At 53.5% G+C, this 24,790-nt stretch overlaps 75 non-coding genes across 75 annotated transcripts; 50 read left to right on the forward strand and 25 right to left on the reverse strand.

Annotated features, from left to right (window-relative positions):
* Window positions 1-754: 754 nt before the first annotated feature.
* On the forward strand, window positions 755-827 carry Trnav-cac. The gene has a single exon. It is a non-coding gene; the product is annotated as a tRNA-Val (tRNA).
* A 157-nt stretch (window positions 828-984) lies between these two features.
* Trnav-aac lies at window positions 985-1,057 on the forward strand. Its single transcript has one exon. It is a non-coding gene; the product is annotated as a tRNA-Val (tRNA).
* A 194-nt stretch (window positions 1,058-1,251) lies between these two features.
* Window positions 1,252-1,323, reverse strand: Trnap-agg. The gene has a single exon. It is a non-coding gene; the product is annotated as a tRNA-Pro (tRNA).
* A 402-nt stretch (window positions 1,324-1,725) lies between these two features.
* On the forward strand, window positions 1,726-1,798 carry Trnav-cac. Its single transcript has one exon. It is a non-coding gene; the product is annotated as a tRNA-Val (tRNA).
* Window positions 1,799-1,955: 157 nt separating this feature from the next.
* Trnav-aac lies at window positions 1,956-2,028 on the forward strand. The gene has a single exon. It is a non-coding gene; the product is annotated as a tRNA-Val (tRNA).
* A 194-nt stretch (window positions 2,029-2,222) lies between these two features.
* Window positions 2,223-2,294, reverse strand: Trnap-agg. Its single transcript has one exon. It is a non-coding gene; the product is annotated as a tRNA-Pro (tRNA).
* A 402-nt stretch (window positions 2,295-2,696) lies between these two features.
* On the forward strand, window positions 2,697-2,769 carry Trnav-cac. The gene has a single exon. It is a non-coding gene; the product is annotated as a tRNA-Val (tRNA).
* Window positions 2,770-2,926: 157 nt separating this feature from the next.
* On the forward strand, window positions 2,927-2,999 carry Trnav-aac. Its single transcript has one exon. It is a non-coding gene; the product is annotated as a tRNA-Val (tRNA).
* A 194-nt stretch (window positions 3,000-3,193) lies between these two features.
* Trnap-agg lies at window positions 3,194-3,265 on the reverse strand. Its single transcript has one exon. It is a non-coding gene; the product is annotated as a tRNA-Pro (tRNA).
* Window positions 3,266-3,648: 383 nt separating this feature from the next.
* Window positions 3,649-3,721, forward strand: Trnav-cac. The gene has a single exon. It is a non-coding gene; the product is annotated as a tRNA-Val (tRNA).
* A 158-nt stretch (window positions 3,722-3,879) lies between these two features.
* Window positions 3,880-3,952, forward strand: Trnav-aac. Its single transcript has one exon. It is a non-coding gene; the product is annotated as a tRNA-Val (tRNA).
* A 194-nt stretch (window positions 3,953-4,146) lies between these two features.
* Window positions 4,147-4,218, reverse strand: Trnap-agg. Its single transcript has one exon. It is a non-coding gene; the product is annotated as a tRNA-Pro (tRNA).
* A 402-nt stretch (window positions 4,219-4,620) lies between these two features.
* Window positions 4,621-4,693, forward strand: Trnav-cac. Its single transcript has one exon. It is a non-coding gene; the product is annotated as a tRNA-Val (tRNA).
* Window positions 4,694-4,851: 158 nt separating this feature from the next.
* Window positions 4,852-4,924, forward strand: Trnav-aac. The gene has a single exon. It is a non-coding gene; the product is annotated as a tRNA-Val (tRNA).
* A 194-nt stretch (window positions 4,925-5,118) lies between these two features.
* Window positions 5,119-5,190, reverse strand: Trnap-agg. Its single transcript has one exon. It is a non-coding gene; the product is annotated as a tRNA-Pro (tRNA).
* A 402-nt stretch (window positions 5,191-5,592) lies between these two features.
* Window positions 5,593-5,665, forward strand: Trnav-cac. Its single transcript has one exon. It is a non-coding gene; the product is annotated as a tRNA-Val (tRNA).
* Window positions 5,666-5,823: 158 nt separating this feature from the next.
* On the forward strand, window positions 5,824-5,896 carry Trnav-aac. Its single transcript has one exon. It is a non-coding gene; the product is annotated as a tRNA-Val (tRNA).
* Window positions 5,897-6,090: 194 nt separating this feature from the next.
* On the reverse strand, window positions 6,091-6,162 carry Trnap-agg. The gene has a single exon. It is a non-coding gene; the product is annotated as a tRNA-Pro (tRNA).
* A 402-nt stretch (window positions 6,163-6,564) lies between these two features.
* Trnav-cac lies at window positions 6,565-6,637 on the forward strand. Its single transcript has one exon. It is a non-coding gene; the product is annotated as a tRNA-Val (tRNA).
* A 158-nt stretch (window positions 6,638-6,795) lies between these two features.
* On the forward strand, window positions 6,796-6,868 carry Trnav-aac. Its single transcript has one exon. It is a non-coding gene; the product is annotated as a tRNA-Val (tRNA).
* Window positions 6,869-7,062: 194 nt separating this feature from the next.
* Window positions 7,063-7,134, reverse strand: Trnap-agg. Its single transcript has one exon. It is a non-coding gene; the product is annotated as a tRNA-Pro (tRNA).
* Window positions 7,135-7,536: 402 nt separating this feature from the next.
* Trnav-cac lies at window positions 7,537-7,609 on the forward strand. The gene has a single exon. It is a non-coding gene; the product is annotated as a tRNA-Val (tRNA).
* Window positions 7,610-7,767: 158 nt separating this feature from the next.
* Trnav-aac lies at window positions 7,768-7,840 on the forward strand. Its single transcript has one exon. It is a non-coding gene; the product is annotated as a tRNA-Val (tRNA).
* Window positions 7,841-8,034: 194 nt separating this feature from the next.
* Trnap-agg lies at window positions 8,035-8,106 on the reverse strand. The gene has a single exon. It is a non-coding gene; the product is annotated as a tRNA-Pro (tRNA).
* A 402-nt stretch (window positions 8,107-8,508) lies between these two features.
* On the forward strand, window positions 8,509-8,581 carry Trnav-cac. Its single transcript has one exon. It is a non-coding gene; the product is annotated as a tRNA-Val (tRNA).
* Window positions 8,582-8,739: 158 nt separating this feature from the next.
* On the forward strand, window positions 8,740-8,812 carry Trnav-aac. Its single transcript has one exon. It is a non-coding gene; the product is annotated as a tRNA-Val (tRNA).
* Window positions 8,813-9,006: 194 nt separating this feature from the next.
* On the reverse strand, window positions 9,007-9,078 carry Trnap-agg. Its single transcript has one exon. It is a non-coding gene; the product is annotated as a tRNA-Pro (tRNA).
* A 402-nt stretch (window positions 9,079-9,480) lies between these two features.
* On the forward strand, window positions 9,481-9,553 carry Trnav-cac. The gene has a single exon. It is a non-coding gene; the product is annotated as a tRNA-Val (tRNA).
* Window positions 9,554-9,711: 158 nt separating this feature from the next.
* Trnav-aac lies at window positions 9,712-9,784 on the forward strand. Its single transcript has one exon. It is a non-coding gene; the product is annotated as a tRNA-Val (tRNA).
* A 194-nt stretch (window positions 9,785-9,978) lies between these two features.
* On the reverse strand, window positions 9,979-10,050 carry Trnap-agg. Its single transcript has one exon. It is a non-coding gene; the product is annotated as a tRNA-Pro (tRNA).
* Window positions 10,051-10,452: 402 nt separating this feature from the next.
* On the forward strand, window positions 10,453-10,525 carry Trnav-cac. Its single transcript has one exon. It is a non-coding gene; the product is annotated as a tRNA-Val (tRNA).
* Window positions 10,526-10,683: 158 nt separating this feature from the next.
* Trnav-aac lies at window positions 10,684-10,756 on the forward strand. Its single transcript has one exon. It is a non-coding gene; the product is annotated as a tRNA-Val (tRNA).
* Window positions 10,757-10,950: 194 nt separating this feature from the next.
* On the reverse strand, window positions 10,951-11,022 carry Trnap-agg. The gene has a single exon. It is a non-coding gene; the product is annotated as a tRNA-Pro (tRNA).
* Window positions 11,023-11,424: 402 nt separating this feature from the next.
* Window positions 11,425-11,497, forward strand: Trnav-cac. The gene has a single exon. It is a non-coding gene; the product is annotated as a tRNA-Val (tRNA).
* Window positions 11,498-11,655: 158 nt separating this feature from the next.
* Window positions 11,656-11,728, forward strand: Trnav-aac. The gene has a single exon. It is a non-coding gene; the product is annotated as a tRNA-Val (tRNA).
* A 194-nt stretch (window positions 11,729-11,922) lies between these two features.
* Trnap-agg lies at window positions 11,923-11,994 on the reverse strand. Its single transcript has one exon. It is a non-coding gene; the product is annotated as a tRNA-Pro (tRNA).
* Window positions 11,995-12,396: 402 nt separating this feature from the next.
* On the forward strand, window positions 12,397-12,469 carry Trnav-cac. Its single transcript has one exon. It is a non-coding gene; the product is annotated as a tRNA-Val (tRNA).
* Window positions 12,470-12,627: 158 nt separating this feature from the next.
* Trnav-aac lies at window positions 12,628-12,700 on the forward strand. Its single transcript has one exon. It is a non-coding gene; the product is annotated as a tRNA-Val (tRNA).
* A 194-nt stretch (window positions 12,701-12,894) lies between these two features.
* On the reverse strand, window positions 12,895-12,966 carry Trnap-agg. Its single transcript has one exon. It is a non-coding gene; the product is annotated as a tRNA-Pro (tRNA).
* Window positions 12,967-13,368: 402 nt separating this feature from the next.
* On the forward strand, window positions 13,369-13,441 carry Trnav-cac. The gene has a single exon. It is a non-coding gene; the product is annotated as a tRNA-Val (tRNA).
* Window positions 13,442-13,599: 158 nt separating this feature from the next.
* On the forward strand, window positions 13,600-13,672 carry Trnav-aac. The gene has a single exon. It is a non-coding gene; the product is annotated as a tRNA-Val (tRNA).
* Window positions 13,673-13,866: 194 nt separating this feature from the next.
* On the reverse strand, window positions 13,867-13,938 carry Trnap-agg. The gene has a single exon. It is a non-coding gene; the product is annotated as a tRNA-Pro (tRNA).
* A 402-nt stretch (window positions 13,939-14,340) lies between these two features.
* Window positions 14,341-14,413, forward strand: Trnav-cac. The gene has a single exon. It is a non-coding gene; the product is annotated as a tRNA-Val (tRNA).
* A 158-nt stretch (window positions 14,414-14,571) lies between these two features.
* Window positions 14,572-14,644, forward strand: Trnav-aac. Its single transcript has one exon. It is a non-coding gene; the product is annotated as a tRNA-Val (tRNA).
* Window positions 14,645-14,838: 194 nt separating this feature from the next.
* On the reverse strand, window positions 14,839-14,910 carry Trnap-agg. Its single transcript has one exon. It is a non-coding gene; the product is annotated as a tRNA-Pro (tRNA).
* A 402-nt stretch (window positions 14,911-15,312) lies between these two features.
* On the forward strand, window positions 15,313-15,385 carry Trnav-cac. The gene has a single exon. It is a non-coding gene; the product is annotated as a tRNA-Val (tRNA).
* Window positions 15,386-15,543: 158 nt separating this feature from the next.
* Trnav-aac lies at window positions 15,544-15,616 on the forward strand. Its single transcript has one exon. It is a non-coding gene; the product is annotated as a tRNA-Val (tRNA).
* A 194-nt stretch (window positions 15,617-15,810) lies between these two features.
* On the reverse strand, window positions 15,811-15,882 carry Trnap-agg. The gene has a single exon. It is a non-coding gene; the product is annotated as a tRNA-Pro (tRNA).
* Window positions 15,883-16,284: 402 nt separating this feature from the next.
* Window positions 16,285-16,357, forward strand: Trnav-cac. Its single transcript has one exon. It is a non-coding gene; the product is annotated as a tRNA-Val (tRNA).
* A 158-nt stretch (window positions 16,358-16,515) lies between these two features.
* On the forward strand, window positions 16,516-16,588 carry Trnav-aac. Its single transcript has one exon. It is a non-coding gene; the product is annotated as a tRNA-Val (tRNA).
* Window positions 16,589-16,782: 194 nt separating this feature from the next.
* Trnap-agg lies at window positions 16,783-16,854 on the reverse strand. Its single transcript has one exon. It is a non-coding gene; the product is annotated as a tRNA-Pro (tRNA).
* Window positions 16,855-17,256: 402 nt separating this feature from the next.
* Trnav-cac lies at window positions 17,257-17,329 on the forward strand. Its single transcript has one exon. It is a non-coding gene; the product is annotated as a tRNA-Val (tRNA).
* Window positions 17,330-17,487: 158 nt separating this feature from the next.
* Window positions 17,488-17,560, forward strand: Trnav-aac. Its single transcript has one exon. It is a non-coding gene; the product is annotated as a tRNA-Val (tRNA).
* A 194-nt stretch (window positions 17,561-17,754) lies between these two features.
* Window positions 17,755-17,826, reverse strand: Trnap-agg. Its single transcript has one exon. It is a non-coding gene; the product is annotated as a tRNA-Pro (tRNA).
* A 402-nt stretch (window positions 17,827-18,228) lies between these two features.
* On the forward strand, window positions 18,229-18,301 carry Trnav-cac. Its single transcript has one exon. It is a non-coding gene; the product is annotated as a tRNA-Val (tRNA).
* A 158-nt stretch (window positions 18,302-18,459) lies between these two features.
* On the forward strand, window positions 18,460-18,532 carry Trnav-aac. The gene has a single exon. It is a non-coding gene; the product is annotated as a tRNA-Val (tRNA).
* Window positions 18,533-18,726: 194 nt separating this feature from the next.
* Trnap-agg lies at window positions 18,727-18,798 on the reverse strand. Its single transcript has one exon. It is a non-coding gene; the product is annotated as a tRNA-Pro (tRNA).
* Window positions 18,799-19,200: 402 nt separating this feature from the next.
* Trnav-cac lies at window positions 19,201-19,273 on the forward strand. The gene has a single exon. It is a non-coding gene; the product is annotated as a tRNA-Val (tRNA).
* Window positions 19,274-19,431: 158 nt separating this feature from the next.
* On the forward strand, window positions 19,432-19,504 carry Trnav-aac. The gene has a single exon. It is a non-coding gene; the product is annotated as a tRNA-Val (tRNA).
* A 194-nt stretch (window positions 19,505-19,698) lies between these two features.
* Trnap-agg lies at window positions 19,699-19,770 on the reverse strand. The gene has a single exon. It is a non-coding gene; the product is annotated as a tRNA-Pro (tRNA).
* A 402-nt stretch (window positions 19,771-20,172) lies between these two features.
* Window positions 20,173-20,245, forward strand: Trnav-cac. Its single transcript has one exon. It is a non-coding gene; the product is annotated as a tRNA-Val (tRNA).
* Window positions 20,246-20,403: 158 nt separating this feature from the next.
* Window positions 20,404-20,476, forward strand: Trnav-aac. Its single transcript has one exon. It is a non-coding gene; the product is annotated as a tRNA-Val (tRNA).
* Window positions 20,477-20,672: 196 nt separating this feature from the next.
* Window positions 20,673-20,744, reverse strand: Trnap-agg. The gene has a single exon. It is a non-coding gene; the product is annotated as a tRNA-Pro (tRNA).
* A 402-nt stretch (window positions 20,745-21,146) lies between these two features.
* Window positions 21,147-21,219, forward strand: Trnav-cac. Its single transcript has one exon. It is a non-coding gene; the product is annotated as a tRNA-Val (tRNA).
* Window positions 21,220-21,377: 158 nt separating this feature from the next.
* Trnav-aac lies at window positions 21,378-21,450 on the forward strand. The gene has a single exon. It is a non-coding gene; the product is annotated as a tRNA-Val (tRNA).
* Window positions 21,451-21,644: 194 nt separating this feature from the next.
* Window positions 21,645-21,716, reverse strand: Trnap-agg. Its single transcript has one exon. It is a non-coding gene; the product is annotated as a tRNA-Pro (tRNA).
* A 402-nt stretch (window positions 21,717-22,118) lies between these two features.
* On the forward strand, window positions 22,119-22,191 carry Trnav-cac. Its single transcript has one exon. It is a non-coding gene; the product is annotated as a tRNA-Val (tRNA).
* A 158-nt stretch (window positions 22,192-22,349) lies between these two features.
* On the forward strand, window positions 22,350-22,422 carry Trnav-aac. The gene has a single exon. It is a non-coding gene; the product is annotated as a tRNA-Val (tRNA).
* Window positions 22,423-22,617: 195 nt separating this feature from the next.
* On the reverse strand, window positions 22,618-22,689 carry Trnap-agg. Its single transcript has one exon. It is a non-coding gene; the product is annotated as a tRNA-Pro (tRNA).
* A 402-nt stretch (window positions 22,690-23,091) lies between these two features.
* Trnav-cac lies at window positions 23,092-23,164 on the forward strand. Its single transcript has one exon. It is a non-coding gene; the product is annotated as a tRNA-Val (tRNA).
* Window positions 23,165-23,322: 158 nt separating this feature from the next.
* On the forward strand, window positions 23,323-23,395 carry Trnav-aac. Its single transcript has one exon. It is a non-coding gene; the product is annotated as a tRNA-Val (tRNA).
* A 194-nt stretch (window positions 23,396-23,589) lies between these two features.
* Trnap-agg lies at window positions 23,590-23,661 on the reverse strand. The gene has a single exon. It is a non-coding gene; the product is annotated as a tRNA-Pro (tRNA).
* Window positions 23,662-24,063: 402 nt separating this feature from the next.
* Trnav-cac lies at window positions 24,064-24,136 on the forward strand. Its single transcript has one exon. It is a non-coding gene; the product is annotated as a tRNA-Val (tRNA).
* A 158-nt stretch (window positions 24,137-24,294) lies between these two features.
* Window positions 24,295-24,367, forward strand: Trnav-aac. Its single transcript has one exon. It is a non-coding gene; the product is annotated as a tRNA-Val (tRNA).
* A 194-nt stretch (window positions 24,368-24,561) lies between these two features.
* Trnap-agg lies at window positions 24,562-24,633 on the reverse strand. Its single transcript has one exon. It is a non-coding gene; the product is annotated as a tRNA-Pro (tRNA).
* Window positions 24,634-24,790: the final 157 nt, after the last annotated feature.

Genomic DNA, 24,790 nt, shown 5'->3' on the forward strand with positions numbered 1-24,790 from the left:
AACTAGTTTGTCACAAAACTCGGCATCTCTCATCTTGATATAAACGATGCTAGACAGAATCGACAAATGTATACCGATAATCTCATCGAGGCCAATTTTCATCACTTCTTCGAGGAAATCCTCGATTTCGAAGGATGTTGGTCGGGCAAACGTGTTATCGAACGTTAACTTCAAGGTGTCCTTCCTCATAGTATGTGCCATCACTGAATTATCAACGTCATTCCACAAACGCAAGAATAACCGCTGCTAGCGAGCGACTTACCCCGCAGAAGTAAACAAGCCAGCCGCAGCGCGAAGCACAGACAACCGCACGCCACGGCCGCTGCAGGCAGACTGTCTAGACCAACGAGCCCTGTGACACGGCGAATGCCAAATATTCCAGTCCCTCGATGTCGTCCAGGGTGCCCTGGAAGTCTCGTGTACGCTGGCGGGATGGGGGCGGCGCGAATTCCCGCGGTCGGCGGCCTTCCTGGGCTATTGGTACCTTCATGTAGAGCTGCCGCTGGGCTCGCACTGCCTGCTGCTGAGAAAGTGATTGCTTTTGCTGATATGACTTGCAATAACGACTGCGCGAAACGCCGCTATCTCGTTAGGGGTGCTACGGCAGACACCCTCTCGAGCACCCCGAAGACTTCTTGAGCCCTCGGCTGTGATGGGTTCCAGGCTGACAAAAGAACTGTCGTGTGTGCATTCGCGGACGAGAGAAAGTCTGAGGCAAGTTCGAGTGAACTAGGATGGACTCCTCGGGTCCGTCGTTTCCGTAGTGTAGCGGTTATCACGTCTGCTTCACACGCAGAATGTCCCCGGTTCGATCCCGGGCGGGAACAGTATTTTCCTGCCTATGTCGTATTGTCCTCCAATGAGCCACGTCGTGTGTGGATCTGCTGCATGTCCCTTCGTTTGCAAGTACCACATTTATTGAATTTTTTAGTTACGATGGCAACATCACTATAAGTTGTCTGTGAAGTAAGGTGCACACAAGCAGTTTCCGTGGTGTAGCGGTTATCACGTCTGCCTAACACGCAGAAGGTCCCCGGTTCGATCCCGGGCGGAAACACTTTTTCATCACTTTAAGCAAGACGTACTAACATGCATCTGCTACCATCTGTACCCAAAACCTTCGTAATCGCCTTCACGCGTCGGACCCGAGTGTCAATTGCTCACATCGAATAAGAAATTCATTTGATATTGACGGCGAGCTTTTTGCGCTGACTCAGCCACTGACGTGCGATCAGATTGCACAAAACGCTAGGGCTCGTCCGGGATTTGAACCCGGGACCTCCTGCACCCTAAGCAGGAATCATACCCCTAGACCAACGAGCCCTGTGACACGGCGAATGCCAAATATTCCAGTCCCTCGATGTCGTCCAGGGTGCCCTGGAAGTCTCGTGTACGCTGGCGGGATGGGGGCGGTGCGAATTCCCGCGGTCGGCGGCCTTCCTGGGCTACTGGTACCTTCATGTAGAGCTGCCGCTGGGCTCGCACTGCCTGCTGCTGAGAAAGTGATTGCTTTTGCTGATATGACTTGCAATAACGACTGCGCGAAACGCCGCTATCTCGTTAGGGGTGCTACGGCAGACACCCTCTCGAGCACCCCGAAGACTTCTTGAGCCCTCGGCTGTGATGGGTTCCAGGCTGACAAAAGAACTGTCGTGTGTGCATTCGCGGACGAGAGAAAGTCTGAGGCAAGTTCGAGTGAACTAGGATGGACTCCTCGGGTCCGTCGTTTCCGTAGTGTAGCGGTTATCACGTCTGCTTCACACGCAGAAGGTCCCCGGTTCGATCCCGGGCGGGAACAGTATTTTCCTGCCTATGTCGTATTGTCCTCCAATGAGCCACGTCGTGTGTGGATCTGCTGCATGTCCCTTCGTTTGCAAGTACCACATTTATTGAATTTTTTAGTTACGATGGCAACATCACTATAAGTTGTCTGTGAAGTAAGGTGCACACAAGCAGTTTCCGTGGTGTAGCGGTTATCACGTCTGCCTAACACGCAGAAGGTCCCCGGTTCGATCCCGGGCGGAAACACTTTTTCATCACTTTAAGCAAGACGTACTAACATGCATCTGCTACCATCTGTACCCGAAACCTTCGTAATCGCCTTCACGCGTCGGACCCGAGTGTCAATTGCTCACATCGAATAAGAAATTCATTTGATATTGACGGCGAGCTTTTTGCGCTGACTCAGCCACTGACGTGCGATCAGTTTGCACAAAACGCTAGGGCTCGTCCGGGATTTGAACCCGGGACCTCCTGCACCCTAAGCAGGAATCATACCCCTAGACCAACGAGCCCTGTGACACGGCGAATGCCAATTATTCCAGTCCCTCGATGTCGTCCAGGGTGCCCTGGAAGTCTCGTGTACGCTGGCGGGATGGGGGCGGTGCGAATTCCCGCGGTCGGCGGCCTTCCTGGGCTACTGGTACCTTCATGTAGAGCTGCCGCTGGGCTCGCACTGCCTGCTGCTGAGAAAGTGATTGCTTTTGCTGATATGACTTGCAATAACGACTGCGCGAAACGCCGCTATCTCGTTAGGGGTGCTACGGCAGACACCCTCTCGAGCACCCCGAAGACTTCTTGAGCCCTCGGCTGTGATGGGTTCCAGGCTGACAAAAGAACTGTCGTGTGTGCATTCGCGGACGAGAGAAAGTCTGAGGCAAGTTCGAGTGAACTAGGATGGACTCCTCGGGTCCGTCGTTTCCGTAGTGTAGCGGTTATCACGTCTGCTTCACACGCAGGAGGTCCCCGGTTCGATCCCGGGCGGGAACAGTATTTTCCTGCCTATGTCGTATTGTCCTCCAATGAGCCACGTCGTGTGTGGATCTGCTGCATGTCCCTTCGTTTGCAAGTACCACATTTATTGAATTTTTTAGTTACGATGGCAACATCACTATAAGTTGTCTGTGAAGTAAGGTGCACACAAGCAGTTTCCGTGGTGTAGCGGTTATCACGTCTGCCTAACACGCAGAAGGTCCCCGGTTCGATCCCGGGCGGAAACACTTTTTCATCACTTTAAGCAAGACGTACTAACATGCATCTGCTACCATCTGTACCCGAAACCTTCGTAATCGCCTTCACGCGTCGGACCCGAGTGTCAATTGCTCACATCGAATAAGAAATTCATTTGATATTGACGGCGAGCTTTTTGCGCTGACTCAGCCACTGACGTGCGATCAGTTTGCACAAAACGCTAGGGCTCGTGCGGGATTTGAACCCGGGACCTCCTGCACCCTAAGCAGGAATCATACCCCTAGACCAACGAGCCCTGTGACACGGCGAATGCCAATTATTCCAGTCCCTCGATGTCGTCCAGGGTGCCCTGGAAGTCTCGTGTACGCTGGCGGGATGGGGGCGGCGCGAATTCCCGCGGTCGGCGGCCTTCCTGGGCTACTGGTACCTTCATGTAGAGCTGCCGCTGGGCTCGCACTGCCTGCTGCTGAGAAAGTGATTGCTTTTGCTGATATGACTTGCAATAACGACTGCGCGAAACGCCGCTATCTCGTTAGGGGTGCTACGGCAGACACCCTCTCGAGCACCCCGAAGACTTCTTGAGCCCTCGGCTGTGATGGGTTCCAGGCTGACAAAAGAACTGTCGTGTGTGCATTCGCGGACGAGAGAGTGAACAAGGATGGACTCCTGGGGTCCGTCGTTTCCGTAGTGTAGCGGTTATCACGTCTGCTTCACACGCAGAAGGTCCCCGGTTCGATCCCGGGCGGGAACAGTATTTTCCTGCCTATGTCGTATTGTCCTCCAATGAGCCACGTCGTGTGTGGATCTGCTGCATGTCCCTTCGTTTTGCAAGTACCACATTTATTGAATTTTTTAGTTACGATGGCAACATCACTACAAGTTGTCTGTGAAGTAAGGTGCACACAAGCAGTTTCCGTGGTGTAGCGGTTATCACGTCTGCCTAACACGCAGAAGGTCCCCGGTTCGATCCCGGGCGGAAACAGTTTTTCATCACTTTAAGCAAGACGTACTAACATGCATCTGCTACCATCTGTACCCGAAACCTTCGTAATCGCCTTCACGCGTCGGACCCGAGTGTCAATTGCTCACATCGAATAAGAAATTCATTTGATATTGACGGCGAGCTTTTTGCGCTGACTCAGCCACTGACGTGCGATCAGTTTGCACAAAACGCTAGGGCTCGTCCGGGATTTGAACCCGGGACCTCCTGCACCCTAAGCAGGAATCATACCCCTAGACCAACGAGCCCTGTGACACGGCGAATGCCAATTATTCCAGTCCCTCGATGTCGTCCAGGGTGCCCTGGAAGTCTCGTGTACGCTGGCGGGATGGGGGCGGTGCGAATTCCCGCGGTCGGCGGCCTTCCTGGGCTACTGGTACCTTCATGTAGAGCTGCCGCTGGGCTCGCACTGCCTGCTGCTGAGAAAGTGATTGCTTTTGCTGATATGACTTGCAATAACGACTGCGCGAAACGCCGCTATCTCGTTAGGGGTGCTACGGCAGACACCCTCTCGAGCACCCCGAAGACTTCTTGAGCCCTCGGCTGTGATGGGTTCCAGGCTGACAAAAGAACTGTCGTGTGTGCATTCGCGGACGAGAGAAAGTCTGAGGCAAGTTCGAGTGAACAAGGATGGACTCCTGGGGTCCGTCGTTTCCGTAGTGTAGCGGTTATCACGTCTGCTTCACACGCAGAAGGTCCCCGGTTCGATCCCGGGCGGGAACAGTATTTTCCTGCCTATGTCGTATTGTCCTCCAATGAGCCACGTCGTGTGTGGATCTGCTGCATGTCCCTTCGTTTTGCAAGTACCACATTTATTGAATTTTTTAGTTACGATGGCAACATCACTACAAGTTGTCTGTGAAGTAAGGTGCACACAAGCAGTTTCCGTGGTGTAGCGGTTATCACGTCTGCCTAACACGCAGAAGGTCCCCGGTTCGATCCCGGGCGGAAACACTTTTTCAACACTTTAAGCAAGACGTACTAACATGCATCTGCTACCATCTGTACCCGAAACCTTCGTAATCGCCTTCACGCGTCGGACCCGAGTGTCAATTGCTCACATCGAATAAGAAATTCATTTGATATTGACGGCGAGCTTTTTGCGCTGACTCAGCCACTGACGTGCGATCAGTTTGCACAAAACGCTAGGGCTCGTCCGGGATTTGAACCCGGGACCTCCTGCACCCTAAGCAGGAATCATACCCCTAGACCAACGAGCCCTGTGACACGGCGAATGCCAATTATTCCAGTCCCTCGATGTCGTCCAGGGTGCCCTGGAAGTCTCGTGTACGCTGGCGGGATGGGGGCGGTGCGAATTCCCGCGGTCGGCGGCCTTCCTGGGCTACTGGTACCTTCATGTAGAGCTGCCGCTGGGCTCGCACTGCCTGCTGCTGAGAAAGTGATTGCTTTTGCTGATATGACTTGCAATAACGACTGCGCGAAACGCCGCTATCTCGTTAGGGGTGCTACGGCAGACACCCTCTCGAGCACCCCGAAGACTTCTTGAGCCCTCGGCTGTGATGGGTTCCAGGCTGACAAAAGAACTGTCGTGTGTGCATTCGCGGACGAGAGAAAGTCTGAGGCAAGTTCGAGTGAACAAGGATGGACTCCTAGGGTCCGTCGTTTCCGTAGTGTAGCGGTTATCACGTCTGCTTCACACGCAGAAGGTCCCCGGTTCGATCCCGGGCGGGAACAGTATTTTCCTGCCTATGTCGTATTGTCCTCCAATGAGCCACGTCGTGTGTGGATCTGCTGCATGTCCCTTCGTTTTGCAAGTACCACATTTATTGAATTTTTTAGTTACGATGGCAACATCACTACAAGTTGTCTGTGAAGTAAGGTGCACACAAGCAGTTTCCGTGGTGTAGCGGTTATCACGTCTGCCTAACACGCAGAAGGTCCCCGGTTCGATCCCGGGCGGAAACACTTTTTCATCACTTTAAGCAAGACGTACTAACATGCATCTGCTACCATCTGTACCCGAAACCTTCGTAATCGCCTTCACGCGTCGGACCCGAGTGTCAATTGCTCACATCGAATAAGAAATTCATTTGATATTGACGGCGAGCTTTTTGCGCTGACTCAGCCACTGACGTGCGATCAGTTTGCACAAAACGCTAGGGCTCGTCCGGGATTTGAACCCGGGACCTCCTGCACCCTAAGCAGGAATCATACCCCTAGACCAACGAGCCCTGGGACACGGCGAATGCCAATTATTCCAGTCCCTCGATGTCGTCCAGGGTGCCCTGGAAGTCTCGTGTACGCTGGCGGGATGGGGGCGGTGCGAATTCCCGCGGTCGGCGGCCTTCCTGGGCTACTGGTACCTTCATGTAGAGCTGCCGCTGGGCTCGCACTGCCTGCTGCTGAGAAAGTGATTGCTTTTGCTGATATGACTTGCAATAACGACTGCGCGAAACGCCGCTATCTCGTTAGGGGTGCTACGGCAGACACCCTCTCGAGCACCCCGAAGACTTCTTGAGCCCTCGGCTGTGATGGGTTCCAGGCTGACAAAAGAACTGTCGTGTGTGCATTCGCGGACGAGAGAAAGTCTGAGGCAAGTTCGAGTGAACAAGGATGGACTCCTGGGGTCCGTCGTTTCCGTAGTGTAGCGGTTATCACGTCTGCTTCACACGCAGAAGGTCCCCGGTTCGATCCCGGGCGGGAACAGTATTTTCCTGCCTATGTCGTATTGTCCTCCAATGAGCCACGTCGTGTGTGGATCTGCTGCATGTCCCTTCGTTTTGCAAGTACCACATTTATTGAATTTTTTAGTTACGATGGCAACATCACTACAAGTTGTCTGTGAAGTAAGGTGCACACAAGCAGTTTCCGTGGTGTAGCGGTTATCACGTCTGCCTAACACGCAGAAGGTCCCCGGTTCGATCCCGGGCGGAAACACTTTTTCAACACTTTAAGCAAGACGTACTAACATGCATCTGCTACCATCTGTACCCGAAACCTTCGTAATCGCCTTCACGCGTCGGACCCGAGTGTCAATTGCTCACATCGAATAAGAAATTCATTTGATATTGACGGCGAGCTTTTTGCGCTGACTCAGCCACTGACGTGCGATCAGTTTGCACAAAACGCTAGGGCTCGTCCGGGATTTGAACCCGGGACCTCCTGCACCCTAAGCAGGAATCATACCCCTAGACCAACGAGCCCTGTGACACGGCGAATGCCAATTATTCCAGTCCCTCGATGTCGTCCAGGGTGCCCTGGAAGTCTCGTGTACGCTGGCGGGATGGGGGCGGTGCGAATTCCCGCGGTCGGCGGCCTTCCTGGGCTACTGGTACCTTCATGTAGAGCTGCCGCTGGGCTCGCACTGCCTGCTGCTGAGAAAGTGATTGCTTTTGCTGATATGACTTGCAATAACGACTGCGCGAAACGCCGCTATCTCGTTAGGGGTGCTACGGCAGACACCCTCTCGAGCACCCCGAAGACTTCTTGAGCCCTCGGCTGTGATGGGTTCCAGGCTGACAAAAGAACTGTCGTGTGTGCATTCGCGGACGAGAGAAAGTCTGAGGCAAGTTCGAGTGAACAAGGATGGACTCCTAGGGTCCGTCGTTTCCGTAGTGTAGCGGTTATCACGTCTGCTTCACACGCAGAAGGTCCCCGGTTCGATCCCGGGCGGGAACAGTATTTTCCTGCCTATGTCGTATTGTCCTCCAATGAGCCACGTCGTGTGTGGATCTGCTGCATGTCCCTTCGTTTTGCAAGTACCACATTTATTGAATTTTTTAGTTACGATGGCAACATCACTACAAGTTGTCTGTGAAGTAAGGTGCACACAAGCAGTTTCCGTGGTGTAGCGGTTATCACGTCTGCCTAACACGCAGAAGGTCCCCGGTTCGATCCCGGGCGGAAACACTTTTTCAACACTTTAAGCAAGACGTACTAACATGCATCTGCTACCATCTGTACCCGAAACCTTCGTAATCGCCTTCACGCGTCGGACCCGAGTGTCAATTGCTCACATCGAATAAGAAATTCATTTGATATTGACGGCGAGCTTTTTGCGCTGACTCAGCCACTGACGTGCGATCAGTTTGCACAAAACGCTAGGGCTCGTCCGGGATTTGAACCCGGGACCTCCTGCACCCTAAGCAGGAATCATACCCCTAGACCAACGAGCCCTGGGACACGGCGAATGCCAATTATTCCAGTCCCTCGATGTCGTCCAGGGTGCCCTGGAAGTCTCGTGTACGCTGGCGGGATGGGGGCGGTGCGAATTCCCGCGGTCGGCGGCCTTCCTGGGCTACTGGTACCTTCATGTAGAGCTGCCGCTGGGCTCGCACTGCCTGCTGCTGAGAAAGTGATTGCTTTTGCTGATATGACTTGCAATAACGACTGCGCGAAACGCCGCTATCTCGTTAGGGGTGCTACGGCAGACACCCTCTCGAGCACCCCGAAGACTTCTTGAGCCCTCGGCTGTGATGGGTTCCAGGCTGACAAAAGAACTGTCGTGTGTGCATTCGCGGACGAGAGAAAGTCTGAGGCAAGTTCGAGTGAACAAGGATGGACTCCTGGGGTCCGTCGTTTCCGTAGTGTAGCGGTTATCACGTCTGCTTCACACGCAGAAGGTCCCCGGTTCGATCCCGGGCGGGAACAGTATTTTCCTGCCTATGTCGTATTGTCCTCCAATGAGCCACGTCGTGTGTGGATCTGCTGCATGTCCCTTCGTTTTGCAAGTACCACATTTATTGAATTTTTTAGTTACGATGGCAACATCACTACAAGTTGTCTGTGAAGTAAGGTGCACACAAGCAGTTTCCGTGGTGTAGCGGTTATCACGTCTGCCTAACACGCAGAAGGTCCCCGGTTCGATCCCGGGCGGAAACACTTTTTCAACACTTTAAGCAAGACGTACTAACATGCATCTGCTACCATCTGTACCCGAAACCTTCGTAATCGCCTTCACGCGTCGGACCCGAGTGTCAATTGCTCACATCGAATAAGAAATTCATTTGATATTGACGGCGAGCTTTTTGCGCTGACTCAGCCACTGACGTGCGATCAGTTTGCACAAAACGCTAGGGCTCGTCCGGGATTTGAACCCGGGACCTCCTGCACCCTAAGCAGGAATCATACCCCTAGACCAACGAGCCCTGTGACACGGCGAATGCCAATTATTCCAGTCCCTCGATGTCGTCCAGGGTGCCCTGGAAGTCTCGTGTACGCTGGCGGGATGGGGGCGGTGCGAATTCCCGCGGTCGGCGGCCTTCCTGGGCTACTGGTACCTTCATGTAGAGCTGCCGCTGGGCTCGCACTGCCTGCTGCTGAGAAAGTGATTGCTTTTGCTGATATGACTTGCAATAACGACTGCGCGAAACGCCGCTATCTCGTTAGGGGTGCTACGGCAGACACCCTCTCGAGCACCCCGAAGACTTCTTGAGCCCTCGGCTGTGATGGGTTCCAGGCTGACAAAAGAACTGTCGTGTGTGCATTCGCGGACGAGAGAAAGTCTGAGGCAAGTTCGAGTGAACAAGGATGGACTCCTGGGGTCCGTCGTTTCCGTAGTGTAGCGGTTATCACGTCTGCTTCACACGCAGAATGTCCCCGGTTCGGTCCCGGGCGGGAACAGTATTTTCCTGCCTATGTCGTATTGTCCTCCAATGAGCCACGTCGTGTGTGGATCTGCTGCATGTCCCTTCGTTTTGCAAGTACCACATTTATTGAATTTTTTAGTTACGATGGCAACATCACTACAAGTTGTCTGTGAAGTAAGGTGCACACAAGCAGTTTCCGTGGTGTAGCGGTTATCACGTCTGCCTAACACGCAGAAGGTCCCCGGTTCGATCCCGGGCGGAAACACTTTTTCATCACTTTAAGCAAGACGTACTAACATGCATCTGCTACCATCTGTACCCGAAACCTTCGTAATCGCCTTCACGCGTCGGACCCGAGTGTCAATTGCTCACATCGAATAAGAAATTCATTTGATATTGACGGCGAGCTTTTTGCGCTGACTCAGCCACTGACGTGCGATCAGTTTGCACAAAACGCTAGGGCTCGTCCGCGATTTGAACCCGGGACCTCCTGCACCCTAAGCAGGAATCATACCCCTAAACCAACGAGCCCTGTGACACGGCGAATGCCAATTATTCCAGTCCCTCGATGTCGTCCAGGGTGCCCTGGAAGTCTCGTGTACGCTGGCGGGATGGGGGCGGTGCGAATTCCCGCGGTCGGCGGCCTTCCTGGGCTACTGGTACCTTCATGTAGAGCTGCCGCTGGGCTCGCACTGCCTGCTGCTGAGAAAGTGATTGCTTTTGCTGATATGACTTGCAATAACGACTGCGCGAAACGCCGCTATCTCGTTAGGGGTGCTACGGCAGACACCCTCTCGAGCACCCCGAAGACTTCTTGAGCCCTCGGCTGTGATGGGTTCCAGGCTGACAAAAGAACTGTCGTGTGTGCATTCGCGGACGAGAGAAAGTCTGAGGCAAGTTCGAGTGAACAAGGATGGACTCCTGGGGTCCGTCGTTTCCGTAGTGTAGCGGTTATCACGTCTGCTTCACACGCAGAAGGTCCCCGGTTCGATCCCGGGCGGGAACAGTATTTTCCTGCCTATGTCGTATTGTCCTCCAATGAGCCACGTCGTGTGTGGATCTGCTGCATGTCCCTTCGTTTTGCAAGTACCACATTTATTGAATTTTTTAGTTACGATGGCAACATCACTACAAGTTGTCTGTGAAGTAAGGTGCACACAAGCAGTTTCCGTGGTGTAGCGGTTATCACGTCTGCCTAACACGCAGAAGGTCCCCGGTTCGATCCCGGGCGGAAACACTTTTTCAACACTTTAAGCAAGACGTACTAACATGCATCTGCTACCATCTGTACCCGAAACCTTCGTAATCGCCTTCACGCGTCGGACCCGAGTGTCAATTGCTCACATCGAATAAGAAATTCATTTGATATTGACGGCGAGCTTTTTGCGCTGACTCAGCCACTGACGTGCGATCAGTTTGCACAAAACGCTAGGGCTCGTCCGGGATTTGAACCCGGGACCTCCTGCACCCTAAGCAGGAATCATACCCCTAGACCAACGAGCCCTGTGACACGGCGAATGCCAATTATTCCAGTCCCTCGATGTCGTCCAGGGTGCCCTGGAAGTCTCGTGTACGCTGGCGGGATGGGGGCGGTGCGAATTCCCGCGGTCGGCGGCCTTCCTGGGCTACTGGTACCTTCATGTAGAGCTGCCGCTGGGCTCGCACTGCCTGCTGCTGAGAAAGTGATTGCTTTTGCTGATATGACTTGCAATAACGACTGCGCGAAACGCCGCTATCTCGTTAGGGGTGCTACGGCAGACACCCTCTCGAGCACCCCGAAGACTTCTTGAGCCCTCGGCTGTGATGGGTTCCAGGCTGACAAAAGAACTGTCGTGTGTGCATTCGCGGACGAGAGAAAGTCTGAGGCAAGTTCGAGTGAACAAGGATGGACTCCTAGGGTCCGTCGTTTCCGTAGTGTAGCGGTTATCACGTCTGCTTCACACGCAGAAGGTCCCCGGTTCGATCCCGGGCGGGAACAGTATTTTCCTGCCTATGTCGTATTGTCCTCCAATGAGCCACGTCGTGTGTGGATCTGCTGCATGTCCCTTCGTTTTGCAAGTACCACATTTATTGAATTTTTTAGTTACGATGGCAACATCACTACAAGTTGTCTGTGAAGTAAGGTGCACACAAGCAGTTTCCGTGGTGTAGCGGTTATCACGTCTGCCTAACACGCAGAAGGTCCCCGGTTCGATCCCGGGCGGAAACACTTTTTCAACACTTTAAGCAAGACGTACTAACATGCATCTGCTACCATCTGTACCCGAAACCTTCGTAATCGCCTTCACGCGTCGGACCCGAGTGTCAATTGCTCACATCGAATAAGAAATTCATTTGATATTGACGGCGAGCTTTTTGCGCTGACTCAGCCACTGACGTGCGATCAGTTTGCACAAAACGCTAGGGCTCGTCCGGGATTTGAACCCGGGACCTCCTGCACCCTAAGCAGGAATCATACCCCTAGACCAACGAGCCCTGTGACACGGCGAATGCCAATTATTCCAGTCCCTCGATGTCGTCCAGGGTGCCCTGGAAGTCTCGTGTACGCTGGCGGGATGGGGGCGGTGCGAATTCCCGCGGTCGGCGGCCTTCCTGGGCTACTGGTACCTTCATGTAGAGCTGCCGCTGGGCTCGCACTGCCTGCTGCTGAGAAAGTGATTGCTTTTGCTGATATGACTTGCAATAACGACTGCGCGAAACGCCGCTATCTCGTTAGGGGTGCTACGGCAGACACCCTCTCGAGCACCCCGAAGACTTCTTGAGCCCTCGGCTGTGATGGGTTCCAGGCTGACAAAAGAACTGTCGTGTGTGCATTCGCGGACGAGAGAAAGTCTGAGGCAAGTTCGAGTGAACAAGGATGGACTCCTAGGGTCCGTCGTTTCCGTAGTGTAGCGGTTATCACGTCTGCTTCACACGCAGAAGGTCCCCGGTTCGATCCCGGGCGGGAACAGTATTTTCCTGCCTATGTCGTATTGTCCTCCAATGAGCCACGTCGTGTGTGGATCTGCTGCATGTCCCTTCGTTTTGCAAGTACCACATTTATTGAATTTTTTAGTTACGATGGCAACATCACTACAAGTTGTCTGTGAAGTAAGGTGCACACAAGCAGTTTCCGTGGTGTAGCGGTTATCACGTCTGCCTAACACGCAGAAGGTCCCCGGTTCGATCCCGGGCGGAAACACTTTTTCAACACTTTAAGCAAGACGTACTAACATGCATCTGCTACCATCTGTACCCGAAACCTTCGTAATCGCCTTCACGCGTCGGACCCGAGTGTCAATTGCTCACATCGAATAAGAAATTCATTTGATATTGACGGCGAGCTTTTTGCGCTGACTCAGCCACTGACGTGCGATCAGTTTGCACAAAACGCTAGGGCTCGTCCGGGATTTGAACCCGGGACCTCCTGCACCCTAAGCAGGAATCATACCCCTAGACCAACGAGCCCTGGGACACGGCGAATGCCAATTATTCCAGTCCCTCGATGTCGTCCAGGGTGCCCTGGAAGTCTCGTGTACGCTGGCGGGATGGGGGCGGTGCGAATTCCCGCGGTCGGCGGCCTTCCTGGGCTACTGGTACCTTCATGTAGAGCTGCCGCTGGGCTCGCACTGCCTGCTGCTGAGAAAGTGATTGCTTTTGCTGATATGACTTGCAATAACGACTGCGCGAAACGCCGCTATCTCGTTAGGGGTGCTACGGCAGACACCCTCTCGAGCACCCCGAAGACTTCTTGAGCCCTCGGCTGTGATGGGTTCCAGGCTGACAAAAGAACTGTCGTGTGTGCATTCGCGGACGAGAGAAAGTCTGAGGCAAGTTCGAGTGAACAAGGATGGACTCCTGGGGTCCGTCGTTTCCGTAGTGTAGCGGTTATCACGTCTGCTTCACACGCAGAAGGTCCCCGGTTCGATCCCGGGCGGGAACAGTATTTTCCTGCCTATGTCGTATTGTCCTCCAATGAGCCACGTCGTGTGTGGATCTGCTGCATGTCCCTTCGTTTTGCAAGTACCACATTTATTGAATTTTTTAGTTACGATGGCAACATCACTACAAGTTGTCTGTGAAGTAAGGTGCACACAAGCAGTTTCCGTGGTGTAGCGGTTATCACGTCTGCCTAACACGCAGAAGGTCCCCGGTTCGATCCCGGGCGGAAACACTTTTTCAACACTTTAAGCAAGACGTACTAACATGCATCTGCTACCATCTGTACCCGAAACCTTCGTAATCGCCTTCACGCGTCGGACCCGAGTGTCAATTGCTCACATCGAATAAGAAATTCATTTGATATTGACGGCGAGCTTTTTGCGCTGACTCAGCCACTGACGTGCGATCAGTTTGCACAAAACGCTAGGGCTCGTCCGGGATTTGAACCCGGGACCTCCTGCACCCTAAGCAGGAATCATACCCCTAGACCAACGAGCCCTGTGACACGGCGAATGCCAATTATTCCAGTCCCTCGATGTCGTCCAGGGTGCCCTGGAAGTCTCGTGTACGCTGGCGGGATGGGGGCGGTGCGAATTCCCGCGGTCGGCGGCCTTCCTGGGCTACTGGTACCTTCATGTAGAGCTGCCGCTGGGCTCGCACTGCCTGCTGCTGAGAAAGTGATTGCTTTTGCTGATATGACTTGCAATAACGACTGCGCGAAACGCCGCTATCTCGTTAGGGGTGCTACGGCAGACACCCTCTCGAGCACCCCGAAGACTTCTTGAGCCCTCGGCTGTGATGGGTTCCAGGCTGACAAAAGAACTGTCGTGTGTGCATTCGCGGACGAGAGAAAGTCTGAGGCAAGTTCGAGTGAACAAGGATGGACTCCTAGGGTCCGTCGTTTCCGTAGTGTAGCGGTTATCACGTCTGCTTCACACGCAGAAGGTCCCCGGTTCGATCCCGGGCGGGAACAGTATTTTCCTGCCTATGTCGTATTGTCCTCCAATGAGCCACGTCGTGTGTGGATCTGCTGCATGTCCCTTCGTTTTGCAAGTACCACATTTATTGAATTTTTTAGTTACGATGGCAACATCACTACAAGTTGTCTGTGAAGTAAGGTGCACACAAGCAGTTTCCGTGGTGTAGCGGTTATCACGTCTGCCTAACACGCAGAAGGTCCCCGGTTCGATCCCGGGCGGAAACACTTTTTCAACACTTTAAGCAAGACGTACTAACATGCATCTGCTACCATCTGTACCCGAAACCTTCGTAATCGCCTTCACGCGTCGGACCCGAGTGTCAATTGCTCACATCGAATAAGAAATTCATTTGATATTGACGGCGAGCTTTTTGCGCTGACTCAGCCACTGACGTGCGATCAGTTTGCACAAAACGCTAGGGCTCGTCCGGGATTTGAACCCGGGACCTCCTGCACCCTAAGCAGGAATCATACCCCTAGACCAACGAGCCCTGTGACACGGCGAATGCCAATTATTCCAGTCCCTCGATGTCGTCCAGGGTGCCCTGGAAGTCTCGTGTACGCTGGCGGGATGGGGGCGGTGCGAATTCCCGCGGTCGGCGGCCTTCCTGGGCTACTGGTACCTTCATGTAGAGCTGCCGCTGGGCTCGCACTGCCTGCTGCTGAGAAAGTGATTGCTTTTGCTGATATGACTTGCAATAACGACTGCGCGAAACGCCGCTATCTCGTTAGGGGTGCTACGGCAGACACCCTCTCGAGCACCCCGAAGACTTCTTGAGCCCTCGGCTGTGATGGGTTCCAGGCTGACAAAAGAACTGTCGTGTGTGCATTCGCGGACGAGAGAAAGTCTGAGGCAAGTTCGAGTGAACAAGGATGGACTCCTGGGGTCCGTCGTTTCCGTAGTGTAGCGGTTATCACGTCTGCTTCACACGCAGAAGGTCCCCGGTTCGATCCCGGGCGGGAACAGTATTTTCCTGCCTATGTCGTATTGTCCTCCAATGAGCCACGTCGTGTGTGGATCTGCTGCATGTCCCTTCGTTTTGCAAGTACCACATTTATTGAATTTTTTAGTTACGATGGCAACATCACTACAAGTTGTCTGTGAAGTAAGGTGCACACAAGCAGTTTCCGTGGTGTAGCGGTTATCACGTCTGCCTAACACGCAGAAGGTCCCCGGTTCGATCCCGGGCGGAAACACTTTTTCAACACTTTAAGCAAGACGTACTAACATGCATCTGCTACCATCTGTACCCGAAACCTTCGTAATCGCCTTCACGCGTCGGACCCGAGTGTCAATTGCTCACATCGAATAAGAAATTCATTTGATATTGACGGCGAGCTTTTTGCGCTGACTCAGCCACTGACGTGCGATCAGTTTGCACAAAACGCTAGGGCTCGTCCGGGATTTGAACCCGGGACCTCCTGCACCCTAAGCAGGAATCATACTCCTAGACCAACGAGCCCTGTGACACGGCGAATGCCAATTATTCCAGTCCCTCGATGTCGTCCAGGGTGCCCTGGAAGTCTCGTGTACGCTGGCGGGATGGGGGCGGTGCGAATTCCCGCGGTCGGCGGCCTTCCTGGGCTACTGGTACCTTCATGTAGAGCTGCCGCTGGGCTCGCACTGCCTGCTGCTGAGAAAGTGATTGCTTTTGCTGATATGACTTGCAATAACGACTGCGCGAAACGCCGCTATCTCGTTAGGGGTGCTACGGCAGACACCCTCTCGAGCACCCCGAAGACTTCTTGAGCCCTCGGCTGTGATGGGTTCCAGGCTGACAAAAGAACTGTCGTGTGTGCATTCGCGGACGAGAGAAAGTCTGAGGCAAGTTCGAGTGAACAAGGATGGACTCCTGGGGTCCGTCGTTTCCGTAGTGTAGCGGTTATCACGTCTGCTTCACACGCAGAAGGTCCCCGGTTCGATCCCGGGCGGGAACAGTATTTTCCTGCCTATGTCGTATTGTCCTCCAATGAGCCACGTCGTGTGTGGATCTGCTGCATGTCCCTTCGTTTTGCAAGTACCACATTTATTGAATTTTTTAGTTACGATGGCAACATCACTACAAGTTGTCTGTGAAGTAAGGTGCACACAAGCAGTTTCCGTGGTGTAGCGGTTATCACGTCTGCCTAACACGCAGAAGGTCCCCGGTTCGATCCCGGGCGGAAACACTTTTTCAACACTTTAAGCAAGACGTACTAACATGCATCTGCTACCATCTGTACCCGAAACCTTCGTAATCGCCTTCACGCGTCGGACCCGAGTGTCAATTGCTCACATCGAATAAGAAATTCATTTGATATTGACGGCGAGCTTTTTGCGCTGACTCAGCCACTGACGTGCGATCAGTTTGCACAAAACGCTAGGGCTCGTCCGGGATTTGAACCCGGGACCTCCTGCACCCTAAGCAGGAATCATACCCCTAGACCAACGAGCCCTGTGACACGGCGAATGCCAATTATTCCAGTCCCTCGATGTCGTCCAGGGTGCCCTGGAAGTCTCGTGTACGCTGGCGGGATGGGGGCGGTGCGAATTCCCGCGGTCGGCGGCCTTCCTGGGCTACTGGTACCTTCATGTAGAGCTGCCGCTGGGCTCGCACTGCCTGCTGCTGAGAAAGTGATTGCTTTTGCTGATATGACTTGCAATAACGACTGCGCGAAATGCCGCTATCTCGTTAGGGGTGCTACGGCAGACACCCTCTCGAGCACCCCGAAGACTTCTTGAGCCCTCGGCTGTGATGGGTTCCAGGCTGACAAAAGAACTGTCGTGTGTGCATTCGCGGACGAGAGAAAGTCTGAGGCAAGTTCGAGTGAACAAGGATGGACTCCTAGGGTCCGTCGTTTCCGTAGTGTAGCGGTTATCACGTCTGCTTCACACGCAGAAGGTCCCCGGTTCGATCCCGGGCGGGAACAGTATTTTCCTGCCTATGTCGTATTGTCCTCCAATGAGCCACGTCGTGTGTGGATCTGCTGCATGTCCCTTCGTTTTGCAAGTACCACATTTATTGAATTTTTTAGTTACGATGGCAACATCACTACAAGTTGTCTGTGAAGTAAGGTGCACACAAGCAGTTTCCGTGGTGTAGCGGTTATCACGTCTGCCTAACACGCAGAAGGTCCCCGGTTCGATCCCGGGCGGAAACACTTTTTCAACACTTTAAGCAAGACGTACTAACATGCATCTGCTACCATCTGTACCCGAAACCTTCGTAATCGCCTTCACGCGTCGGACCCGAGTGTCAATTGCTCACATCGAATAAGAAATTCATTTGATATTGACGGCGAGCTTTTTGCGCTGACTCAGCCACTGACGTGCGATCAGTTTGCACAAAACGCTAGGGCTCGTCCGGGATTTGAACCCGGGACCTCCTGCACCCTAAGCAGGAATCATACCCCTAGACCAACGAGCCCTGTGACACGGCGAATGCCAATTATTCCAGTCCCTCGATGTCGTCCAGGGTGCCCTGGAAGTCTCGTGTACGCTGGCGGGATGGGGGCGGTGCGAATTCCCGCGGTCGGCGGCCTTCCTGGGCTACTGGTACCTTCATGTAGAGCTGCCGCTGGGCTCGCACTGCCTGCTGCTGAGAAAGTGATTGCTTTTGCTGATATGACTTGCAATAACGACTGCGCGAAACGCCGCTATCTCGTTAGGGGTGCTACGGCAGACACCCTCTCGAGCACCCCGAAGACTTCTTGAGCCCTCGGCTGTGATGGGTTCCAGGCTGACAAAAGAACTGTCGTGTGTGCATTCGCGGACGAGAGAAAGTCTGAGGCAAGTTCGAGTGAACAAGGATGGACTCCTGGGGTCCGTCGTTTCCGTAGTGTAGCGGTTATCACGTCTGCTTCACACGCAGAAGGTCCCCGGTTCGATCCCGGGCGGGAACAGTATTTTCCTGCCTATGTCGTATTGTCCTCCAATGAGCCACGTCGTGTGTGGATCTGCTGCATGTCCCTTCGTTTTGCAAGTACCACATTTATTGAATTTTTTAGTTACGATGGCAACATCACTACAAGTTGTCTGTGAAGTAAGGTGCACACAAGCAGTTTCCGTGGTGTAGCGGTTATCACGTCTGCCTAACACGCAGAAGGTCCCCGGTTCGATCCCGGGCGGAAACACTTTTTCAACACTTTAAGCAAGACGTACTAACATGCATCTGCTACCATCTGTACCCGAAACCTTCGTAATCGCCTTCACGCGTCGGACCCGAGTGTCAATTGCTCACATCGAATAAGAAATTCATTTGATATTGACGGCGAGCTTTTTGCGCTGACTCAGCCACTGACGTGCGATCAGTTTGCACAAAACGCTAGGGCTCGTCCGGGATTTGAACCCGGGACCTCCTGCACCCTAAGCAGGAATCATACCCCTAGACCAACGAGCCCTGTGACACGGCGAATGCCAATTATTCCAGTCCCTCGATGTCGTCCAGGGTGCCCTGGAAGTCTCGTGTACGCTGGCGGGATGGGGGCGGTGCGAATTCCCGCGGTCGGCGGCCTTCCTGGGCTACTGGTACCTTCATGTAGAGCTGCCGCTGGGCTCGCACTGCCTGCTGCTGAGAAAGTGATTGCTTTTGCTGATATGACTTGCAATAACGACTGCGCGAAACGCCGCTATCTCGTTAGGGGTGCTACGGCAGACACCCTCTCGAGCACCCCGAAGACTTCTTGAGCCCTCGGCTGTGATGGGTTCCAGGCTGACAAAAGAACTGTCGTGTGTGCATTCGCGGACGAGAGAAAGTCTGAGGCAAGTTCGAGTGAACAAGGATGGACTCCTAGGGTCCGTCGTTTCCGTAGTGTAGCGGTTATCACGTCTGCTTCACACGCAGAAGGTCCCCGGTTCCATCCCGGGCGGGAACAGTATTTTCCTGCCTATGTCGTATTGTCCTCCAATGAGCCACGTCGTGTGTGGATCTGCTGCATGTCCCTTCGTTTTGCAAGTACCACATTTATTGAATTTTTTAGTTACGATGGCAACATCACTACAAGTTGTCTGTGAAGTAAGGTGCACACAAGCAGTTTCCGTGGTGTAGCGGTTATCACGTCTGCCTAACACGCAGAAGGTCCTCGGTTCGATCCCGGGCGGAAACACCTTTTCATCACTTTAAGCAAGACGTACTAACATGCATCTGCTACCATCTGTACCCGAAACCTTCGTAATCGCCTTCACACGTCGGACCCGAGTGTCAATTGCTCACATCGAATAAGAAATTCATTTGATATTGACGGCGAGCTTTTTGCGCTGACTCAGCCACTGACGTGCGATCAGTTTGCACAAAACGCTAGGGCTCGTCCGGGATTTGAACCCGGGACCTCCTGCACCCTAAGCAGGAATCATACCCCTAGACCAACGAGCCCTGTGACACGGCGAATGCCAATTATTCCAGTCCCTCGATGTCGTCCAGGGTGCCCTGGAAGTCTCGTGTACGCTGGCGGGATGGGGGCGGTGCGAATTCCCGCGGTCGGCGGCCTTCCTGGGCTACTGGTACCTTCATGTAGAGCTGCCGCTGGGCTCGCACTGCCTGCTGCTGAGAAAGTGATTGCTTTTGCTGATATGACTTGCAATAACGACTGCGCGAAACGCCGCTATCTCGTTAGGGGTGCTACGGCAGACACCCTCTCGAGCACCCCGAAGACTTCTTGAGCCCTCGGCTGTGATGGGTTCCAGGCTGACAAAAGAACTGTCGTGTGTGCATTCGCGGACGAGAGAAAGTCTGAGGCAAGTTCGAGTGAACAAGGATGGACTCCTGGGGTCCGTCGTTTCCGTAGTGTAGCGGTTATCACGTCTGCTTCACACGCAGAAGGTCCCCGGTTCGATCCCGGGCGGGAACAGTATTTTCCTGCCTATGTCGTATTGTCCTCCAATGAGCCACGTCGTGTGTGGATCTGCTGCATGTCCCTTCGTTTTGCAAGTACCACATTTATTGAATTTTTTAGTTACGATGGCAACATCACTACAAGTTGTCTGTGAAGTAAGGTGCACACAAGCAGTTTCCGTGGTGTAGCGGTTATCACGTCTGCCTAACACGCAGAAGGTCCCCGGTTCGATCCCGGGCGGAAACACTTTTTCATCACTTTAAGCAAGACGTACTAACATGCATCTGCTACCATCTGTACCCGAAACCTTCGTAATCGCCTTCACGCGTCGGACCCGAGTGTCAATTGCTCACATCGAATAAGAAATTCATTTGATATTGACGGCGAGCTTTTTGCGCTGACTCAGCCACTGACGTGCGATCAGTTTGCACAAAAAACGCTAGGGCTCGTCCGGGATTTGAACCCGGGACCTCCTGCACCCTAAGCAGGAATCATACCCCTAGACCAACGAGCCCTGTGACACGGCGAATGCCAATTATTCCAGTCCCTCGATGTCGTCCAGGGTGCCCTGGAAGTCTCGTGTACGCTGGCGGGATGGGGGCGGTGCGAATTCCCGCGGTCGGCGGCCTTCCTGGGCTACTGGTACCTTCATGTAGAGCTGCCGCTGGGCTCGCACTGCCTGCTGCTGAGAAAGTGATTGCTTTTGCTGATATGACTTGCAATAACGACTGCGCGAAACGCCGCTATCTCGTTAGGGGTGCTACGGCAGACACCCTCTCGAGCACCCCGAAGACTTCTTGAGCCCTCGGCTGTGATGGGTTCCAGGCTGACAAAAGAACTGTCGTGTGTGCATTCGCGGACGAGAGAAAGTCTGAGGCAAGTTCGAGTGAACAAGGATGGACTCCTGGGGTCCGTCGTTTCCGTAGTGTAGCGGTTATCACGTCTGCTTCACACGCAGAAGGTCCCCGGTTCGATCCCGGGCGGGAACAGTATTTTCCTGCCTATGTCGTATTGTCCTCCAATGAGCCACGTCGTGTGTGGATCTGCTGCATGTCCCTTCGTTTTGCAAGTACCACATTTATTGAATTTTTTAGTTACGATGGCAACATCACTACAAGTTGTCTGTGAAGTAAGGTGCACACAAGCAGTTTCCGTGGTGTAGCGGTTATCACGTCTGCCTAACACGCAGAAGGTCCCCGGTTCGATCCCGGGCGGAAACACTTTTTCATCACTTTAAGCAAGACGTACTAACATGCATCTGCTACCATCTGTACCCGAAACCTTCGTAATCGCCTTCACGCGTCGGACCCGAGTGTCAATTGCTCACATCGAATAAGAAATTCATTTGATATTGACGGCGAGCTTTTTGCGCTGACTCAGCCACTGACGTGCGATCAGTTTGCACAAAACGCTAGGGCTCGTCCGGGATTTGAACCCGGGACCTCCTGCACCCTAAGCAGGAATCATACCCCTAGACCAACGAGCCCTGTGACACGGCGAATGCCAATTATTCCAGTCCCTCGATGTCGTCCAGGGTGCCCTGGAAGTCTCGTGTACGCTGGCGGGATGGGGGCGGTGCGAATTCCCGCGGTCGGCGGCCTTCCTGGGCTACTGGTACCTTCATGTAGAGCTGCCGCTGGGCTCGCACTGCCTGCTGCTGAGAAAGTGATTGCTTTTGCTGATATGACTTGCAATAACGACTGCGCGAAACGCCGCTATCTCGTTAGGGGTGCTACGGCAGACACCCTCTCGAGCACCCCGAAGACTTCTTGAGCCCTCGGCTGTGATGGGTTCCAGGCTGACAAAAGAACTGTCGTGTGTGCATTCGCGGACGAGAGAAAGTCTGAGGCAAGTTCGAGTGAACAAGGATGGACTCCTAGGGTCCGTCGTTTCCGTAGTGTAGCGGTTATCACGTCTGCTTCACACGCAGAAGGTCCCCGGTTCGATCCCGGGCGGGAACAGTATTTTCCTGCCTATGTCGTATTGTCCTCCAATGAGCCACGTCGTGTGTGGATCTGCTGCATGTCCCTTCGTTTTGCAAGTACCACATTTATTGAATTTTTTAGTTACGATGGCAACATCACTACAAGTTGTCTGTGAAGTAAGGTGCACACAAGCAGTTTCCGTGGTGTAGCGGTTATCACGTCTGCCTAACACGCAGAAGGTCCCCGGTTCGATCCCGGGCGGAAACACTTTTTTCATCACTTTAAGCAAGACGTACTAACATGCATCTGCTACCATCTGTACCCGAAACCTTCGTAATCGCCTTCACGCGTCGGACCCGAGTGTCAATTGCTCACATCGAATAAGAAATTCATTTGATATTGACGGCGAGCTTTTTGCGCTGACTCAGCCACTGACGTGCGATCAGTTTGCACAAAACGCTAGGGCTCGTCCGGGATTTGAACCCGGGACCTCCTGCACCCTAAGCAGGAATCATACCCCTAGACCAACGAGCCCTGTGACACGGCGAATGCCAATTATTCCAGTCCCTCGATGTCGTCCAGGGTGCCCTGGAAGTCTCGTGTACGCTGGCGGGATGGGGGCGGTGCGAATTCCCGCGGTCGGCGGCCTTCCTGGGCTACTGGTACCTTCATGTAGAGCTGCCGCTGGGCTCGCACTGCCTGCTGCTGAGAAAGTGATTGCTTTTGCTGATATGACTTGCAATAACGACTGCGCGAAACGCCGCTATCTCGTTAGGGGTGCTACGGCAGACACCCTCTCGAGCACCCCGAAGACTTCTTGAGCCCTCGGCTGTGATGGGTTCCAGGCTGACAAAAGAACTGTCGTGTGTGCATTCGCGGACGAGAGAAAGTCTGAGGCAAGTTCGAGTGAACAAGGATGGACTCCTAGGGTCCGTCGTTTCCGTAGTGTAGCGGTTATCACGTCTGCTTCACACGCAGAAGGTCCCCGGTTCGATCCCGGGCGGGAACAGTATTTTCCTGCCTATGTCGTATTGTCCTCCAATGAGCCACGTCGTGTGTGGATCTGCTGCATGTCCCTTCGTTTTGCAAGTACCACATTTATTGAATTTTTTAGTTACGATGGCAACATCACTACAAGTTGTCTGTGAAGTAAGGTGCACACAAGCAGTTTCCGTGGTGTAGCGGTTATCACGTCTGCCTAACACGCAGAAGGTCTCCGGTTCGATCCCGGGCGGAAACACTTTTTCATCACTTTAAGCAAGACGTACTAACATGCATCTGCTACCATCTGTACCCGAAACCTTCGTAATCGCCTTCACGCGTCGGACCCGAGTGTCAATTGCTCACATCGAATAAGAAATTCATTTGATATTGACGGCGAGCTTTTTGCGCTGACTCAGCCACTGACGTGCGATCAGTTTGCACAAAACGCTAGGGCTCGTCCGGGATTTGAACCCGGGACCTCCTGCACCCTAAGCAGGAATCATACCCCTAGACCAACGAGCCCTGTGACACGGCGAATGCCAATTATTCCAGTCCCTCGATGTCGTCCAGGGTGCCCTGGAAGTCTCGTGTACGCTGGCGGGATGGGGGCGGTGCGAATTCCCGCGGTCGGCGGCCTTCCTGGGCTACTGGTACCTTCATGTAGAGCTGCCGCTGGGCTCGCACTGCCTGCTGCTGAGAAAGTGATTGCTTTTGCTGATATGACTTGCAATAACGACTGCGCGAAACGCCGCTATCTCGTTAGGGGTGCTACGGCAGACACCCTCTCGAGCACCCCGAAGACTTCTTGAGCCCTCGGCTGTGATGGGTTCCAGGCTGACAAAAGAACTGTCGTGTGTGCATTCGCGGACGAGAGAAAGTCTGAGGCAAGTTCGAGTGAACAAGGATGGACTCCTGGGGTCCGTCGTTTCCGTAGTGTAGCGGTTATCACGTCTGCTTCACACGCAGAATGTCCCCGGTTCGGTCCCGGGCGGGAACAGTATTTTCCTGCCTATGTCGTATTGTCCTCCAATGAGCCACGTCGTGTGTGGATCTGCTGCATGTCCCTTCGTTTTGCAAGTACCACATTTATTGAATTTTTTAGTTACGATGGCAACATCACTACAAGTTGTCTGTGAAGTAAGGTGCACACAAGCAGTTTCCGTGGTGTAGCGGTTATCACGTCTGCCTAACACGCAGAAGGTCCCCGGTTCGATCCCGGGCGGAAACACTTTTTCATCACTTTAAGCAAGACGTACTAACATGCATCTGCTACCATCTGTACCCGAAACCTTCGTAATCGCCTTCACGCGTCGGACCCGAGTGTCAATTGCTCACATCGAATAAGAAATTCATTTGATATTGACGGCGAGCTTTTTGCGCTGACTCAGCCACTGACGTGCGATCAGTTTGCACAAAACGCTAGGGCTCGTCCGCGATTTGAACCCGGGACCTCCTGCACCCTAAGCAGGAATCATACCCCTAAACCAACGAGCCCTGTGACACGGCGAATGCCAATTATTCCAGTCCCTCGATGTCGTCCAGGGTGCCCTGGAAGTCTCGTGTACGCTGGCGGGATGGGGGCGGTGCGAATTCCCGCGGTCGGCGGCCTTCCTGGGCTACTGGTACCTTCATGTAGAGCTGCCGCTGGGCT

The sequence above is a fragment of the Schistocerca piceifrons genome, unplaced genomic scaffold, assembly GCF_021461385.2.
Source record: "Schistocerca piceifrons isolate TAMUIC-IGC-003096 unplaced genomic scaffold, iqSchPice1.1 HiC_scaffold_538, whole genome shotgun sequence".
Classification (NCBI taxonomy): domain Eukaryota; kingdom Metazoa; phylum Arthropoda; class Insecta; order Orthoptera; family Acrididae; genus Schistocerca; species Schistocerca piceifrons.